The sequence below is a fragment of the Bos taurus genome, chromosome 13 (genome assembly GCF_002263795.3).
Source record: "Bos taurus isolate L1 Dominette 01449 registration number 42190680 breed Hereford chromosome 13, ARS-UCD2.0, whole genome shotgun sequence".
NCBI classification, from domain to species: domain Eukaryota; kingdom Metazoa; phylum Chordata; class Mammalia; order Artiodactyla; family Bovidae; genus Bos; species Bos taurus.
In genome coordinates this window covers 214,496-231,232 of record NC_037340.1, presented here as the reverse complement: position 1 = coordinate 231,232, position 16,737 = coordinate 214,496, and the positions used below count along the sequence as shown (strand labels likewise).

At 39.2% G+C, this 16,737-nt stretch overlaps 1 long non-coding RNA gene across 1 annotated transcript; it reads left to right on the top strand.

Annotated features, from left to right (window-relative positions):
- Positions 1–1,595: 1,595 nt before the first annotated feature.
- Positions 1,596–6,506, top strand: LOC132346850 (uncharacterized). The gene is made up of 3 exons (XR_009496815.1): positions 1,596–1,918; positions 5,128–5,173; positions 6,319–6,506. It is a non-coding gene; the product is annotated as an uncharacterized lncRNA (long non-coding RNA).
- The last annotated feature ends 10,231 nt before the right edge of the window (positions 6,507–16,737 follow it).

Here is a 16,737-nt window from a genome sequence, read left to right as displayed (position 1 = left end):
TTTTTAAAATTTTAAGTTGATCCTCTTATTCTTTGAATTATCAGATTATATAAGTACTACTATAACAGTGATTCCACTTTAATTTTATAATTCAAATTTAATTCACTTCACATTAATGACAATTGTTTTAAACTTTTACTCTTTTTTTTTTTCACCTTTGAAATTGCTCTCTGAATCACTGACTCAAAACTAAAGGGAACAAGTATAATTTTCTAGGTTAATGATTATTTTAAAAATGTTATCTTTTTCAATTTGCCTTAGACACAAGCTGAATTTCAACAGATGGAACTCAGAATTAAAGACTTGGAATCTGAACTCTCCAAAATGAAAAGTTTGAAAGAAGATTCTAATAAAGCAGAGTTGGAAAAATATAAGCAACTCTACTTATTAGAATGTGAAGTTAGGAAGTCATTGGAAGATAAACTAGAACAGTAAGTCAAAACACAGAATCACAGAAACTAAATTTAGTTCGTCAATTTATCTCTAAAGCCTAATTTTTATAGAGTGGGGTACATGAGATTAGTAGGAAGTGAAAGCTAACTACACGGTCACTGCTAAGGGGACGCCTTAAGACAAACTATTAGTACTGTATCAAGTTTTTCCACACTATGTAAAGGCATACTTATGAAATAGGGGGAAATTAACACATGGGTTAAAGGCAGGGTAAATCACAAAGTGGCTAAAAGTAATATAGTGACCTGACTGAGGGGTCTGGAGACTGGAAAGAGCAGATCCCACATGCAGTGCCTAGTCCAAGTTTCCCCAACTATCTGAAAGCACAGCACTCCTAGGAAGCCTTTCATAAGCCAAAGCAGCATAAAGCAAAGAAGCAGGTACCCAAGGACACATTCTGCTAGTCGATACATAAAATGAATATGCACAAGTGAAGCACAGGTGCTCCCAGACAGGGCTTAGGGCTGTGGCGACTTGATGCTGAGATGTGGGGTGTGGTTTCCAGGGAAGCCACTCGGTGGGGCCAGTCTCCCTTTTTGGGGAGTGTGATGCCTCTCGCTGTAAAACCGTACACTGAACAGTGTTTAGAGTTTTGGCTTTTTAAATGAGACCAGAAATTGTCTTCAGATTTTTTTTTTTCTTCTCTATCATCAAAAACAGATACTGACCTAGGCCCTTCGTAGAAGTGAAGTAACATAAAATGAACTTTGGAAAAGCAGGGGATACTTGTAATTGATCCTGGGGCTGTTTTAGCTCTTTTCAGCCTCACCCTTTGACTTTCTCATCCTCCCTTGAGATTGTGGCTCTAAGTGATACCTCAGAGCCAAAAGCTTAATTTCTCCGAGGTCATGAGTGAAACGTGTATTCAAGAATGGTGAAAGCAAACGCTTGAAAGTGGCTTTGTGGGTGTTTCTTTTTGGGTGTTTTTTCATTTCTGAACTGTTTCCTGGAGGCAGGTGTGTCCCATAGGGCAGCAGGTGTCAGCGTGAGGCCACCTCCCTTTCTCTCTGATGCCCTTTCTTTCCTCTTCCAACTGTGATTTGTTACTTGAGGAGCCCTAGACACATGTGTACTTCTTTAGAAGAAGGTTACAACTATCATTGTTTACAGGAGGTCTGCTCTGTTTTTTCAGTGTTCAGACAGTTTATTGGGAATTCCATTTGCTATGTGGCAACTTTAAAAATGCAGATAATTTAGGGAAACATGAGTAAAGTTGGTGTTTTCCATCTTCCCCAGGACTCATGAGAAGCTGGCAGTGATCACCAACAAACTTGAGGTGAAGAAAGAGCACAACAGATCTTTACTCAGCCCTCTTAGCACAAGGCCAGTCCTGGAGCCCCCTTGTGTTGTCAATTTCAGTAATCCTTTAGTGCTCAATGGAAATCTTACTCCAAGAGCAAACATAGGCTTTTCTACCTCACTTCCATGCCCTTTGAATAACAGCATGGAGACTTACTTGACCAAGGTTAGTTCTATTATCCTTTGTTCATTGGGTTTCAGATTTCTGATATGAATGATCCTTGTTTTTAATTTGGTGAACTTCTGAGTTGTTTATTTGACTTATGCACACTAAGTAAAACTGTCATTAACTGTGCTAATCAAGGAGACATGTAATGATTTTTTTTGGTCCTAGATTTCTGTTTTTAAGAGATACTTTTTAAATTTCTTGAAAAGCTGCATTGAAATTCTACTTTAGAAATGAAATCTTATTGCCAGTAACTGAAAGTATACTTTAAGATGTTTGACTTACTTTCTAATTGATTTCACTTTAGCAGTGGTTCATAATCATTTCCAAGTTTTGCTGCACCCACCACAATTTATCTACTCCTAAGCATAAGTGACAATGGCAACCCACTCCAATACTTTTGCCAGGAAAATCCCATGGACAGAGGAACCTGGTAGGCTGCAGTCCATGGGGTCATGAAGAGTCGGACATGACTGAGCGACTTCACTTTCACTTTTCATTTTCATGCATTGGAGAAGGAAATTGCAACCCACTCAAGTGTTCTTGGCTGGAGAATCCCAGGGATGGGGGACCCTGGTGGGCTGCAGCCTATGGGGTCGCACAAAGTCGGACATGACTAAAACGACTTAGCAGAAGCAAGCATAAGTGAATCACTGGCATCTAAACACTAACCACATATGGATGTGTTTTTATTTGAAAGAATCCTAGATAAATCCTTTTTATGAATTAAACAAACTTGTAATACTAAATCAGAAGATTAGTTTCTAGTTTTAGGTTAACATTTTTTGTTATTTTCTTGTACAAGAGTATGTCTTTAATTGCTATTTTACTTATAGAATTTTGATTTAAATTTCTAAAAACTATCTTGCTGAGCAGTTGTAGAATGTTTCTAAATTTGTAGTTAATGAAAACATTTAAAAATTATAAATGAAGCTCACTTTATCTCTATCTTGACATCATCTGGATGAATGGTATGGGAGTCTTGAAATTGCAACCAGTTTTCTTTTTTTAAAATTTTATTTTATTTTTAAATTTTACAATATTGTATTAGTTTTGCCAAATATCGAAATGAATCCGCCACAGGTATACCCGCGTTCCCCATCTTGAACCCTCCTCCCTCCCCTACCGTCCCTCTGGGTCGTCCCAGTGCACCAGCCCCAAGCATCCAGTACCGTGCATCGAATGAAAACTGGTTGCGAATCATGCATGAAATGAGTCGCAACCAGTTTTCATTGTGTAATCATTGTGGTTAAAATATCCGTTTCAATCTGTACACACGGGTTTATCATTTTGATAGTGTTTCTGTGATGTTGGTGATGCAGAGACAAGTAGCCCTTGTTAAATGCAGTCTCAACCTGTTTTCTCATTTGACATCTTGCCGTCATAGAAAAGCAACCTAAAGTTTCTTCAACAGCACTGAGGCTATGTTGGGTCTTAGTACTTGAGAGCCGTGAAACTGGAGGATGTGCTTTAGGTGTGCAGTGACAGCGGGCCTCTGAAAACTTCATCCCAAGTCAGACACTTCCCCATGCAGGCCTAAGTGGAGGAAGCAAATGCTTGACCCTCATCCCAGACACAGGCTGCCTACTGCAGACCCAAGTTCACGGTGCTGTGGGCACATCTTTTCAAGGAAGAGATTTGGAACCAAGCAAGCACTTCTTAGTTCCTTGTCCCAAACTCACCCGTTAGATAAATCTCCTCTCCTCTCATATGGAGGGTAGGACTATAAGTCCTCGCCTTGAAACTTTAGGCTGAGGAAATGAAGTTCAACTGTAATTTCTGACCAGATTTAGATTATAATTGAGCTTACACTCATGCTCTTTGTATAAACAAACTAATGATGAGAGCTTGGGTAGAAGTATGCTAGACAGTAAAGAGAGATCTGTTGCATGCTTTAAATTTTGCTCTACATAACCCAAAATGTGGATAATTCAATGTTGACTGATTTTAGTTAATCAGGTTTTATCTGGAGGAAATGAACATCCTTTTAAGGACGACTCTCTTCAGTTTTGGCCTGCTTGATTCAAATAAAGATTTTCTCCTTCAAGTTCTCTGTCTTGTTTTTAAAAAATATTTATACTTTCTAAATTAACTATATCAACTGCTACAAATAGGAGTTTGCTATTGATTTATTCTTATTTATGCATTTAAAGCACATAATTTAGTTAGAAAGTCATGTCATGCCACAAGCATTTTTAATTATGTAAGAAGGATTTATATATTCATTTTGTCCATGTTATAGTTAAAAATCTATGTGTTTTTTTCTTAACCTGTGGAAGTAGCTGGCACAGGACTAAGTAAGAATGCCATTGGCTTTGTTACTTCTTTTGTAGAATTAGGAACTTTGAGTAAATCAGTGAGTCTCATACCTTACAAAAGTTTTTTTTTTTTTTCAAAGAAAACAACCTTCTAAAAAAAATCTTTTGCATGGAACCATGTTATATAAAATGGAGACAAGTATAGAACCATTTAGCCAGAGTGGCCAGAGCCCCTGCAGCTGTGACTTCTCTGTTCCTCAATCTTGCAGTGACCTCTGTGGGACCTTCCCCTTCTATGGGACGTAGTTTGGAAACTAACACTTATGAGAGAATTCTTCTCACTAAACATCTTCAGAATTAAATCATGCTGGCATGATTTATATGTATTATATGTATTTATATGTATATTATACAACATATATATATATATATATGTATATACATTATATACATTTTCTTGTATATAATTTTCTCACCTTTCTGTGTTTTCGCTAAATGGAAAAAGTTTAAAGAAAATCACAGATGTGTTCTCCTTATTAATATTCGACTCAAACTACTTCTGCCATTTGAACAGAATCCTCACCTAGAAATCAAAATAAAGTCTCAGAAGTACATATATAGGCCAGGAGCTTTTAGGGGAGACGATAGTAATCTTATGGATCATTTGATGGGTCATTCCCTAATTCTCTGAAATTATGTGTACTTGATAGACTGATATTTATTGTACTTTTTATCAAGTTAATCTAAATAGCATTCCATATGTATGTTCTCTGTTATCTATAAGCAGAATAAGTAGGAATTCATTTTCTTTTTTTAATGTGATTTTTTTTTTCTACTGAGGTAATCTTCAGGTTAGGTCTAGTCTCTAAAAGTATTATTTAAAAGTCACATTTAATAAGTTATAAACATATAACTTGTTTATCTTAAAGATAAATATTCGACTCATTTCAGATGCAGCGGAAGTTGGACAGGAGTATAGCTAGAGCATTAAGAGAAGGTATGTTGCCAAAATGTATGAATTAAATTTAGACATTGATTCCTGAAATACACTGTAAACAACAAATGGCATCTCTTTCCATTGTTTGGATAACAGATGCTATGTTAAATATTGTTTTATATACATAGCTAATGAAAAATGTGAAAACATGAGCAGTCATAGTGACAAATATCCTTCTTCATTTATTCATCATGTACCATAGCTTGAAAAACAGTCTCTGAAGGTCTGTGTATTTCTTTTTATTCCTAGCTGTATCCTTCTTCTACTTCCTCCATCCCTGTGGAGCTATCTTCCTACACCCTGACACGATTCTCAGAAAACATGCCGCTCATCAACTTCTCAAGTGTCTGGTAGTGGTTAAGGGACTCAAGCAGTCACGTTTGTGTAACTGTCACTTGGTGGGTGACTTTAAAATTTCTCTGTCACTAGATACATCACCAGTTTATCTTTTAGCCTCAGGAAATGCTCCAAACACCCACATCAGTTTGGGTCCTGCCAAAGTAGTTGGCCTTATCTCTTTACCACCTTACTCTGCTGCTTAGCTCTGCATCTAACCAGACAGACTACGTAGGATCCCACAGATTCGCTTGCTCACCTCCAGTCTTTGTATGTGCTTCTCCCCTCTATCTCTTGTACTTTTTCCTGTCCTTCAGGTAGCTACATACATATCACCTCCACCAAAAAGCTTGCAGTATTGACACAAAGCTGGCTTCCCCTCCTGAGTGTTACTTGTGCCATCTTTTATATCTTAGTAATTGTGAATCTGTATGGAAATTGCCTGTTTGTTTTTCTAGTTTAGGACATATCGTTTTTCAGGGTGGACTGGGTCACCTTCATCTTGTAATTCCAGTGCTTGTCACAGAACTTTGCATGAATACATGAGTATTCATCATTTCACTCAATTGCATGAGTACATGAATGAAGAATGAGAAAACCAGGAGCTTTGATACTCAGCCCCCATGCGACCATAAGCAAATTATAAAATTGTAATCTTGATTAGTATTTTATGTTGTATCATCTATAGATATATTTCATTTTTCATAATACTAGGAAAGGTCCCAGGGTTTGTTTGTTTGTTTGTTTTACTAATCTTAGTTAACCCAAGTATTTTAGGTAAAAAATATAATTCTTTCCTTTTCTTTCAGTTGATGCTCAGTTTGCATCTGATGCCTTTAGAGTGTCTTCTTGAGGATCTACAGATGGGTCAAATGTGTGTGATGACCTACTTTTGTAAACAGATGAACAAGATATACAGACTTGGAAGGAAAAATACATGATTTAGAAAGATAAATAGAAAAAGTTTCTCTACTGGACCGTTTCCATGATATTTCATTGTTTCCCATTAAACATGATGAGAAAATCTTTATTAAAGGAAAATATTTTTGTATTATGTGTGTATGATGAAAATTTATATAGCATTTTAAGTGATGTTTCTCTGCATCTAAGTTACTTTTTAGCAGATTTAAACATCAGCACTGTTGAATTTCCCATATTGTAAATGATAGTGTTAGTCACTCAATTGTTTCTGACTCTGTGTGACCCCATGGACTGTAGCCCACCAGGTTCCTCTGTCCATGGAATTCTCCAGGCAAGAATGCTGGAATGGGGAGCCATTCCCTTCTCAAGGGGATCTTCTAGATCCTGGGATCAAACAGAGGTCACCTGCATGGCAGGTGGATTCTTTACCATTTTAGCCACCAGGGACGCCCTTTACAAACTCAGACTGAGCTCTAATACCAGCTATTTAAACAGCACCCAAACAAGCAGACTTGTCATTAATATTTAGTGGTGTTGATTGATAACATTTTTGTATTTTCCAGTTTTTATCACTACCTAAAGATTTAGACATTGCTGTTATGGCTTCTGTCAATGTTTTGATGTGTTACAATTGTTAATAGTGGCATAAAACTTAGTATATGTAACTTTAAACACAGCTTCATAGGCCTTTCCTCATGGAGAAAAAAGATTTGCATGAGTTTTTGCCTTTTAAATGATTAACTTTTTATAATTTTTATTCTTAATTAGAGGATAATTACTTTATAATATTGTGATGGTTTCTGCCAAACATTGACTTGAATTGGCCATAGGTATGCATATGGCCCCTCCCTCTTGAACCTCCCTCCCCATTCCACCCCTCTAGTTTGTCACAAAGCACCAACTTTGGGTTCCCTGCATCATACAGCAAATTCCAAAAAGACCCATGTACCCCAGTGTTCATTGCAGCACTATGTACAGTAGCTAGGACATGGAAGTAACCTAGATGTCCATCAACAGATGAATGAATAAAGAAGCTGTGTATTATTTAAGTATAGAAAGGAATGCATTTGAGTCAGTTTTAATTGACTTTTGATTTACTTTTGGAGGAAGTGTTAAAATTAGAGAAAGTTACTCTAGATAAATAAGATTTGCCTATGACTTTTCACCTTATCTTTACCTATCTACCAATCTATCTATTTTTGCTTTGCCTTTTGGAAAAAGTCTTGGAAGACTTTTTTTTTTTCTTTTTTTGAGAAAGCACCAGACAAACAGACATTATCACAAAACTCCCCTAACTTCCATATATCTTCCTAAGGTACCATTTATCCTTCCTAAATGTTATTTGTTCTCCCATAAGTACCTCACCCAAGTCACCTGTTATTCAGAAGATGCCTTTTTCTCCTACTCCTTATCATTTATTAAGTAGTATATCAACTCCCAGTAATTCCATTAATGCTGAAGAAGCTGATGTTGAATGTTCTTTGAAGACCTGCAAGACCTTCTGGAACTAACACCCAAAAAAGATGTCCTTTTCATTGTAGGGGACTGGAATGAAAAAGTAGGAAGCCATGAGATACCTGGAGTAACAGGAAAGTTTGGCCTTGGAGTCCACAACGAAGCAAGCAAAGGCTAACAGAGTTTTGCCAAGGGAATGCACTGGTCATAGCAAACACCCTCTTCCACCTACATAAGACAAGACTCTACACATGGACATCACCAGATGGTCAATACTGAAATGAGATTGATTACATTCTTTGCAGCCATTCAGGTATGACCTAAATCAAATCCCTTATGATTATACAGTAGAAGCGACAAATAGATTTAAGTGATTAAATCCAATAGAGTGCCTGAAGAACTATGGATGGAGGTTCATGATATTATAGAGGAGACAGTGATCAAGACCATCCCCAAGAAAAAGAAATGCAAAAAGGAAAAATGGTTATCTGAGTAGGGCTTACAAATAGCTGAGAAAAGAAGAGAAGCTAAAGGTAAAGGAAAAAAGGAAATATATACCCTCCTCAATACAGAGTTCCAAAGAATAGCAAGAAGAGATAAGAAAGTCTTCCTTAGTGATCAATACAAAGAAATAGAGGAAAACAATAAAATAGGAAAGACGAGATCTCTTCCAGAAAATTAGAGATACCAAGGGAACATTTCATGCAAAGATGGGTGCAATAAAGGACGGAAATGGTATGGACCTAACAGAATCAGAAGATATTAAGAAGAGGTGGCAAGAATACACAGAAGAACTGAATAAAAAGGATCTTCATGACCCAGATAACCACAAAGGTGTGACCACTCCTCTAGAGCCAGACATCCTGGAATGTGAAGTCACAGCCTTAGGAAGCATCACTACAAACAAAGCTAGTGGAGGTGCTTAAATTCCGGTTGAGCTATTTCAAATCCTAAAAGATGATGCTATTACAATGCTGCACTAAACATGTCAGCAAATTTGGAAAACTCAGCAGTGGCCACAGGACTGGAAAAGGTCCATTTTCATTCCAATCCCAAAGAAAGGCAATGCCAAAACTTGTTCGAACTACTGCACAACTCATCTCACACACTAGCAAAGTAATGCTCAAAATTCTCTAAGCCAGGTTTCAATAGTATGTGAACCTTGAACTTCCAAATGTTCAAGCTGGATTTAGAAAAAGCAGAGGAACTAGAGATCAAATGGCCAACATTCAGTGGATCATCGAAAAAGCAAGAGAGTTCCAGAAAACATCTACTTCTGCTTTATTGACTACACCAAAGTGTTTGACTGTGTGGATCACAAAAAAACTCTGGAAAATTCTTTAAGAGATGGGAATACTGAATCACCTGACCTGCATCTAAGAAATCTGTATGCAGGTCAAGAAGCAATAACTGGACATGGAACAACAGGACATGTTCCAAATCAGGAAAGGGGTATGTCAAGGCTTTACATTGTCACTCTGCTTATTTAACTTATATGCAGAGCACATTATGCAAAATGCTGGGCTGGTCAAGAAGCAATAACCGGACATGGAACAACATACTGGTTCCAAATCAGGAAAGGAGTACATCAAGGCTGTGTATATTGTCACCCTACTTATTTAACTTATATGCAGAGTACATCATGCAAAATGCTGAGCTGGATGAAGCACAAGCTGGAATCAAGATTGCTGGGAAAATATCAATAATCTCAGATATGCATATGACACCACCCTTATGTCAGAAAACGAAGAAAAACTAAAGAGCCTCTTAATGAAAGTGAAAGAGGAGAGTGAAAAAGTTGGCTTAAAACTCAAGATTCAGAAACCTAAGATCATGGCATCTGGTCCCACCACTTCAGTGCAAATAGATGGAGAAACAATGGAAACAGTAAGAGACTTTATTTTTCTGGGCTCCAAAATATCTGCAGATGGTGACTGCAGCCTTGAAATTAAAAGATGCTTCCTCCTTGGAAGAAAAATATATGACCAACCTGGACAGCATATTAGAAAGCAGAGACATTACTTAGCCGACAAAGTTCTGTCTCGTCAAAGCTATGGTTTTTTCAGTGGTCATGTATGTATGTGAGAGTTGGACTAAAAAGAAAGCCGAGCACCGAAGTATTGATGCTTTTGAATTGTGGTGTTGGAGAGGACTCTTGAGAGGTCCTTGGACTGCAAAGAGATCCAACAAATCAATCCTAAAGGAAATCAGTCCTGAATATTCATTGGAAGGACTGATGCTAAAGTTGAAACTCTAATACTTTGGCCATCTGATTTGAAGAACTGACTAACTGGGAAAGACCCTAATGCTGGGAAAGACTGAAGGCGGGAGGAAAAGGGGATGACAGAGATGAGATGGTTAGATGGCATCACTGACTTGATGGACATGAGTTTGAATAAGTTCTGGGAGTTGGTGATGGACAGGGAAGCCTGGCGTGGCGCAGTCCATACGGTCACAAAGAGTCAGACACGACTGAGCTACTGAACTGACTGATATCAACCCCCAGGTGTAGTCACCCCTTACAGTCACATTTCTTTGTGAACCTCTGTGTGTTATTGTTTCATTGTTCAGTCGTGTCCAACTCTGTGACCCCATCAACTGCAACACGCCTTGCTTCCCTGTCCTTTACCATCTCCTGGAGTTTGCTTAAACATGTCTATTGAATCGATCAGATCAGATTAGTCACTCAGTCATGTCCGACTCTTTGTGACCCCATGAATCGCAGCATGCCAGGCCTCCCTGTCCATCACCAACTCCCGGAGTTCACCCAGACTCATGTCCATCAAGTCAGTGATGCCACCCAGCCATCTCATCCTCTGTCATCCCGTTTTCTTCCTGCCCGCAATCCCTCCCAGCATCAGAGTCTTTTCCAATGAGTCAACTCTTTGCATGAGGTGGCCAAAGTACTGGAGTTTCAGCTTTAGCATCATTCCTTCCAAAGAAATCCCAGGGCTGATCTCCTTCAGAATGGACTGGTTGGATCTCCTTGCAGTCCAAGGGACTCTCAAGAGTGTTCTCCAACACCACAGTTCAAAAGCATCAGTTCTTTGGCGCTCAGCTTTCTTTATGGTCCAACTCGCACATGTGTACATGACTCCTGGAAAGCTTGAATATTTTGGAGATTAATCTCCTGCCATTGCATCACTTGCAAATATTGTCCCCCATTCTGTGGGTTGTCTTCTGTCTTGTTTATGATATCCTGTGCTGTACAAAAGCTTGTAAGTTTAATGAGGTCCAATGTGCTTATTTTTGTTTTTATTTTCATTACTCTTAAGAGATGGGTCAAAAAAGATATTGCTATAATTTGTGGCAGAGAGTGTTCTGCTTATGTTCTCATTTAAGAGTTTTATAATGTCTATCCTTACATTTTGATCTTGAATCCATTTTGAGTTTATTTTTGTGGATGGTGTTACGGAGTGTTCTGATTTCATTCTTATACATATAGCTGTCCAGTTTTCTCAGCACTGCTTATTGAGGAGGCTGTCTTTTCTCCATTGTATAGCCCTGCTTCCTTTCTGCTAGATTAATTGACCACAGGTCTGTGGGTTTCTCACTGGACTTCCTATCCTATCCCATTTAACTATGCAATATATTTTGATTTTTGTGGCAGTACCAGTGTTTTGATTACTATAGCTTGTGGTATAATCTGAAGTCACGGAGCCTGATCCTGTCAGCTCCTGCTCTTCTTTCTCAAGATTGTTTTGGCTCTTCAGGGTGTTTTGTATTTCCATACACACTATAAAATTTTTTGTTCTAGTTCTATGAGAAACACCATTTGTTATTTGATACAGATTGCATCGAATCTGTAGATTGCTTTGGTTAGTGCAGTTATTTTGACAGCAGGAAATGGTTTATTCAGAGTGGTTCTAGGGATGCGGTGGCCACCTTAAATTAAATTAGATTCAATCAGATTCATTAAATCAGATCTGATTTTCCCAGCCTGTGGCTCTTTGTGTCCTGAAGAAGGTGCCAAATGACTGGCCAGGGCTCTGATGCTTTGGAAAACATGAGATGTAATTCTAAAAGGCCAGCATCTTAAAGCATTCAGTGGTCTGTCTGCAACCCTTCCTTTTGCTTCATTTTAGTGTAATGTGGGTCAAAAGGAGAAGCAGACAGAAAAATGGTTGCCTCTCCTGGCATGTGGTAATACTGTGGAATATGAAAATGTGAGTCAAACACAGAGACAGCCCAGTCAAGAAGCACCTAAACACACAGGATGTGAGTGTGTACTTAGTGTTCTGAAAAAGATTATACAGTAAAGAATGGAAGTTATGAAACATACTTCAAATAAAAAAGTTAAAGAGAAAATATTTTAGAAAAAAATATGAAAAGAATAAAAAGTTGGAGATGAAAGAGAGAGGAGAGCTCAAGGGAGCAAGATGCCAGGGAAGGTGGATAAAAGTACTGACATGGGAACTCCAGGAGGTAAGATCCTATTCCTCTATTTCTCACAGTTATAATAATAATAACAATAATTGAATTTCAGATGAATTTCATATAAGAAGAGAACAAGAAAAAATACACCAGCTCATTTGAAACCAATGGAATTCTTTATTTCAAGGGACTCTATATAATTTTTGTATATTATATTTTACATATATCTTACAGACTGCATTGTATGTATATATATGTATATATGTATGTGTGTGTATATATAGATATAGATATCGATATAGATATATCAGATTAGATCAGATCAGTCGCTCAGTCGTGTCCGACTCTTTGCAACCCCATGAATCGCAGCACGGCAGGCCTCCCTGTCTGTCATCAACTCCCAGAGTTCACCCAGACTCACGTCCATCGAGTCAGTGATGCCATCCAACCATCTCATCCTCTGTCGTCCCCTTCTCCTCCTACCCCCAATCCCTCCCAGCATCAGAGTCTTTTCCAATGAGTCAACTCTTCCCATGAGGTGGCCAAAGTACTGGAGTTTCAGCTTTAGCACCATTCCTTCCAAAGAAATCCCAGGGCTGAGCTCCTTCACAATGGACTGGTTGGATCTCCTTGCAGTCCAAGGGACTCTCAAGAGTCTTCTCCAACACCACAGTTCAAAAGCATCAATTCTTCAGCTCTCAGCCTTCTTCACGGTCCAACTTTCACATCCATACATGACCACAGGAAAAACCATAGCCTTGACTAGACGAACCTTTGTTGGCAAAGTAATGTCTCTGCTTTCGAATATGCTATCTAAGTTGGTCATAACTTTCCTTCCAAGGAGTAAGCGTCTTTTAATTTCATGACTGCAGTCACAATCTGCAGTGATTTGGGAGCCCAGAAAAACAAAGTCTGACACTGTTTCCACTGTTTCCCCATCTATTTCCCATGAAGTGATGGGACCGGATGCCATAATCTTCGTTTTCTGAATGTTGAGCTTGAAGCCAACTTTTTCACTCTCCACTTTCACTTTCATCAAGAGGCTTTTGAGTTACTCTTCACTTTCTGCCATAAGTGTGGTGTCATCTGCATATCTGAGGTTATTGATATTTCTCCCAGCAATCTTCATTCCAGCCTGTGTTTCTTCCAGTCCAGCGTTTCTCATGATGTACTCTGCATATAAGTTAAATAAACAGTGTGACAATATACAGACTTGATGAACTCTTTTTCCTATTTGAAACCAGTCTGTTGTTCCATGTCCAGTTCTAACTGTTGCGCCCTGACCTGCATACAAATGTCTCAAGAGGCAGATCAAGTGGTCTGGCATTCCCATCTCTTGAAGAATTTTCCACAGTTGATTGTGATCCACACAGTCAAAGGCTTTGGCATAGTCAATAAAGCAGAAATATATGTTTTTCTGAAACTTTCTTGCTTTTTCCATGATCCAGCGGATGTTGGCAATTTGATCTCTGGTTCCTCTGCCTTTTCTAAAACCAGCTTGAACATCAGGAATTCACAGTTCACATATTGCTGAAGCCTGGCTTGGAGAATTTTGAGCATTACTTTACTAGCATGTGAGATGAGTGCAATTGTGTGGTAGTTTGAGCACTCTTTGGCATTGCCTTTCTTTGGGATTGGAATGAAAACTGACCTTTTCCAGTCCTGTGGCCACTGCTGAGTTTTCCAAATTTGCTGGCATACTGAGTGCAGCACTTTCACAGCATCATCTTTCAGGATTTGGAAGAGCTCAAGTGGAATTCCATCACCTCCACTAGCTTTGTTCATAGTGATACTTTCTTAGGCCCACTTGACTTCACATTCCATAGATAGATAGATAGATAGATAGATAGATAGATAGATAGATGGATAAATGTGTGCTGCTGCTGCTGCTGCCAAGTTGACTCAGTCATGTCTGACTCTGTGCGACCCCACAGATGGCAGCACACCAGGCTCCCCCATCCCTGGGATTCTCCAGTCAAGAACACTGGAGTGGGTTGCCATTTCCTTCTCCAATGCATGAAAGTGAAAAGTGAAAGGGCAGTCACTCAGTCGTGTCTGACTCTTCGAAACCCCATGGACTGAAGCCTACCAGGCTTCTCTGCCCATGGGCATTTCCAGGCAAGTGCGCTGTAGTGTGATGCCATGGCCTTCTCCATATGTGTGTGTGTGTGTGTGTGTGTATACACAACACAATGAGAAAGACTAGAGATCTCTTCAAGAAAATTAGAGATACCAAGGGAACATTTCATGCAAAGATGGGCTTGATAAAGGACAGAAATGGTATGGACATAACAGGAGCAGAAGATATTAAGAAGAGATGTTGAGAATACACAGAAGAACTGTACAAAAAAGGTCTTCACCACCCAGATAATCACAATGGTGTGATCACTCACCTAGAGCCAGACATCCTGGAATGTGAAATCAAGTGGGCCTTAGAAAGCATCACTACGAACAAAGCTAGTGGAGGTGATGGAATTCCAGTTGAGCTCTTCCAAATCTTGAAAGATGATGCTGTGAAGTGCTGCACTCAGTATGCCAGCAAATTTGGAAAACTCAGCAGTGGCCACAGGACTGGAAAAGGTCAGTTTTCATTCCAATCCCAAAGAAAGGCAATGCCAAAGAGTGCTCAAACTACCACACAATTGCACTCATCTCACATGCTAGTAAAGTAATGCTCAAAATTCTCCAAGCCAGGCTTCAGCAATATGTGAACCGTGAACTTCCTGATGTTCAAGCTGGTTTTAGAAAAGGCAGAGGAACCAGAGATCAAATTGCCAACATCCGCTGGATCATGGAAAAAGCAAGAGAGTTTCAGAAAAACATCTATTTCTGCTTTATTGACTATGCCAAAGCCTTTGACTGTGTGGATCACAATAAACTGTGGAAAATTCTGAAAGAGATGGGAGTACCAGACCACCTGATCTGCCTCTTGAGAAATCTGTATGCAGGTCAGGGTGCAACAGTTAGAACTGGACATGGAACAACAGACTGGTTCCAAATAGGAAAAGGAGTACGTCAAGGCTGTATATTGTCACCCTGCTTATTTAACTTATATGCAGAGTACATCATGAGAAATGCTGGCCTGGAAGAAGCACAAGCTGAAGATTGCTGGGAGCCCATGTGAGGAACTCCGCCCAGGACAAAGGTCATGAGGAAGGAGGCTTGGCATATGCAAAGGTGGGATCAAGCCTCAGGAGTTCCCCTGGAAATTCTCAAGCATGTATCCCCAAAAACAGAGTCTGCCTACTTTACTGCGCTGTGCTCTCACCTACACCTCTGACTTCATGAGGGTCTGTCCCCCACCACCATCTCTCTCCTGAATAGGTTCTTCCAGCCAAGAGAGGCATGAGATGTTCTAAACTGTCTAAATACAGATTCCTTTTAGCAGTTAAAAGATTGATTAGAAATTGTATTGGTGAAGGGTTTTTCACTTGTTGGACCAATGTTTACTGCTAAGTTTTCATATCCCTTACCTGCTGTGTCCCTGGCAGTGTATTGATTAATATAATTGTTGTAAGTAGTAGCTTTAATGTTGTAACCTTGGACCCTTGAGTTAATTCTTTTTCTTGTAGCCCACCACACCTTTGCCCTATAGGAATGCAACTTTATCTAATGCTTTTTGAGGGTGGCGCCTGACTAATCACCTTTAGAGAAAAATAAGTTTTCTGAAGAAAGGGTCTTAAAATGTTAATAGGCCTCTGGGCCAGAAGATTATGCAAATCACCTAAACTTTTGTATATGGTAAGTTTGCAGGAAGAAAGCCTGGCTTACTGCATGACTCTACCCCTTCCCCTATTATCCTCTATGCATAACTTAAGGTATAAAAACTACTTTGGAAAATAAAGTGTGGGCCTTGTTCACTGAAGCTTGGTCTCCCCATTTCATTATTTCTCTCACCTTCTGGCTGAATTATTCAGCCTCTTTTCTCCACTAAATTTTCTCACTGAGCTATCCTTATTTAACCACTCTTTATATCCTTAATTGATGTTTAATTAAGCAGTTCTTTCCTGATCCTCGCCAATGCCATCCCCACTTCGAATTCCCTGGATCCACCGGGGCTGGACCCTGGCAGAAGATTGCCGGGAGAAATATCAATAACCTCAGATACGCAGATGACACCACCCTTGTGGCAGAAAGTAAAGAGGAACTCAAAAGCCTCTTGATGTAAGTGAAAGTGGAGAGTGAAAAAGTTGGCTTCAAGCTCAACATTCAGAAAACGAAAATCATGGCATCCGGTCCCATCACTTCATGGGAAATAGATGGGGAAACAGTGGAAACAGTGTCAGACTTTATTTTTCTGAGCTCCAAAATCACTGCAGATGGTGACTGCAGCCATGAAATTAAAAGATGCTTACTCCTTGGACAGAAAGTTATGACCAACCTAGACAGCATGTTCAAAAGCAGAGACATTACTTTGCCAACAAAGGTTCGTCTAGTCAAGGCTATGGTGTTTCCTGTGGTCATGTATGGATGTGAGA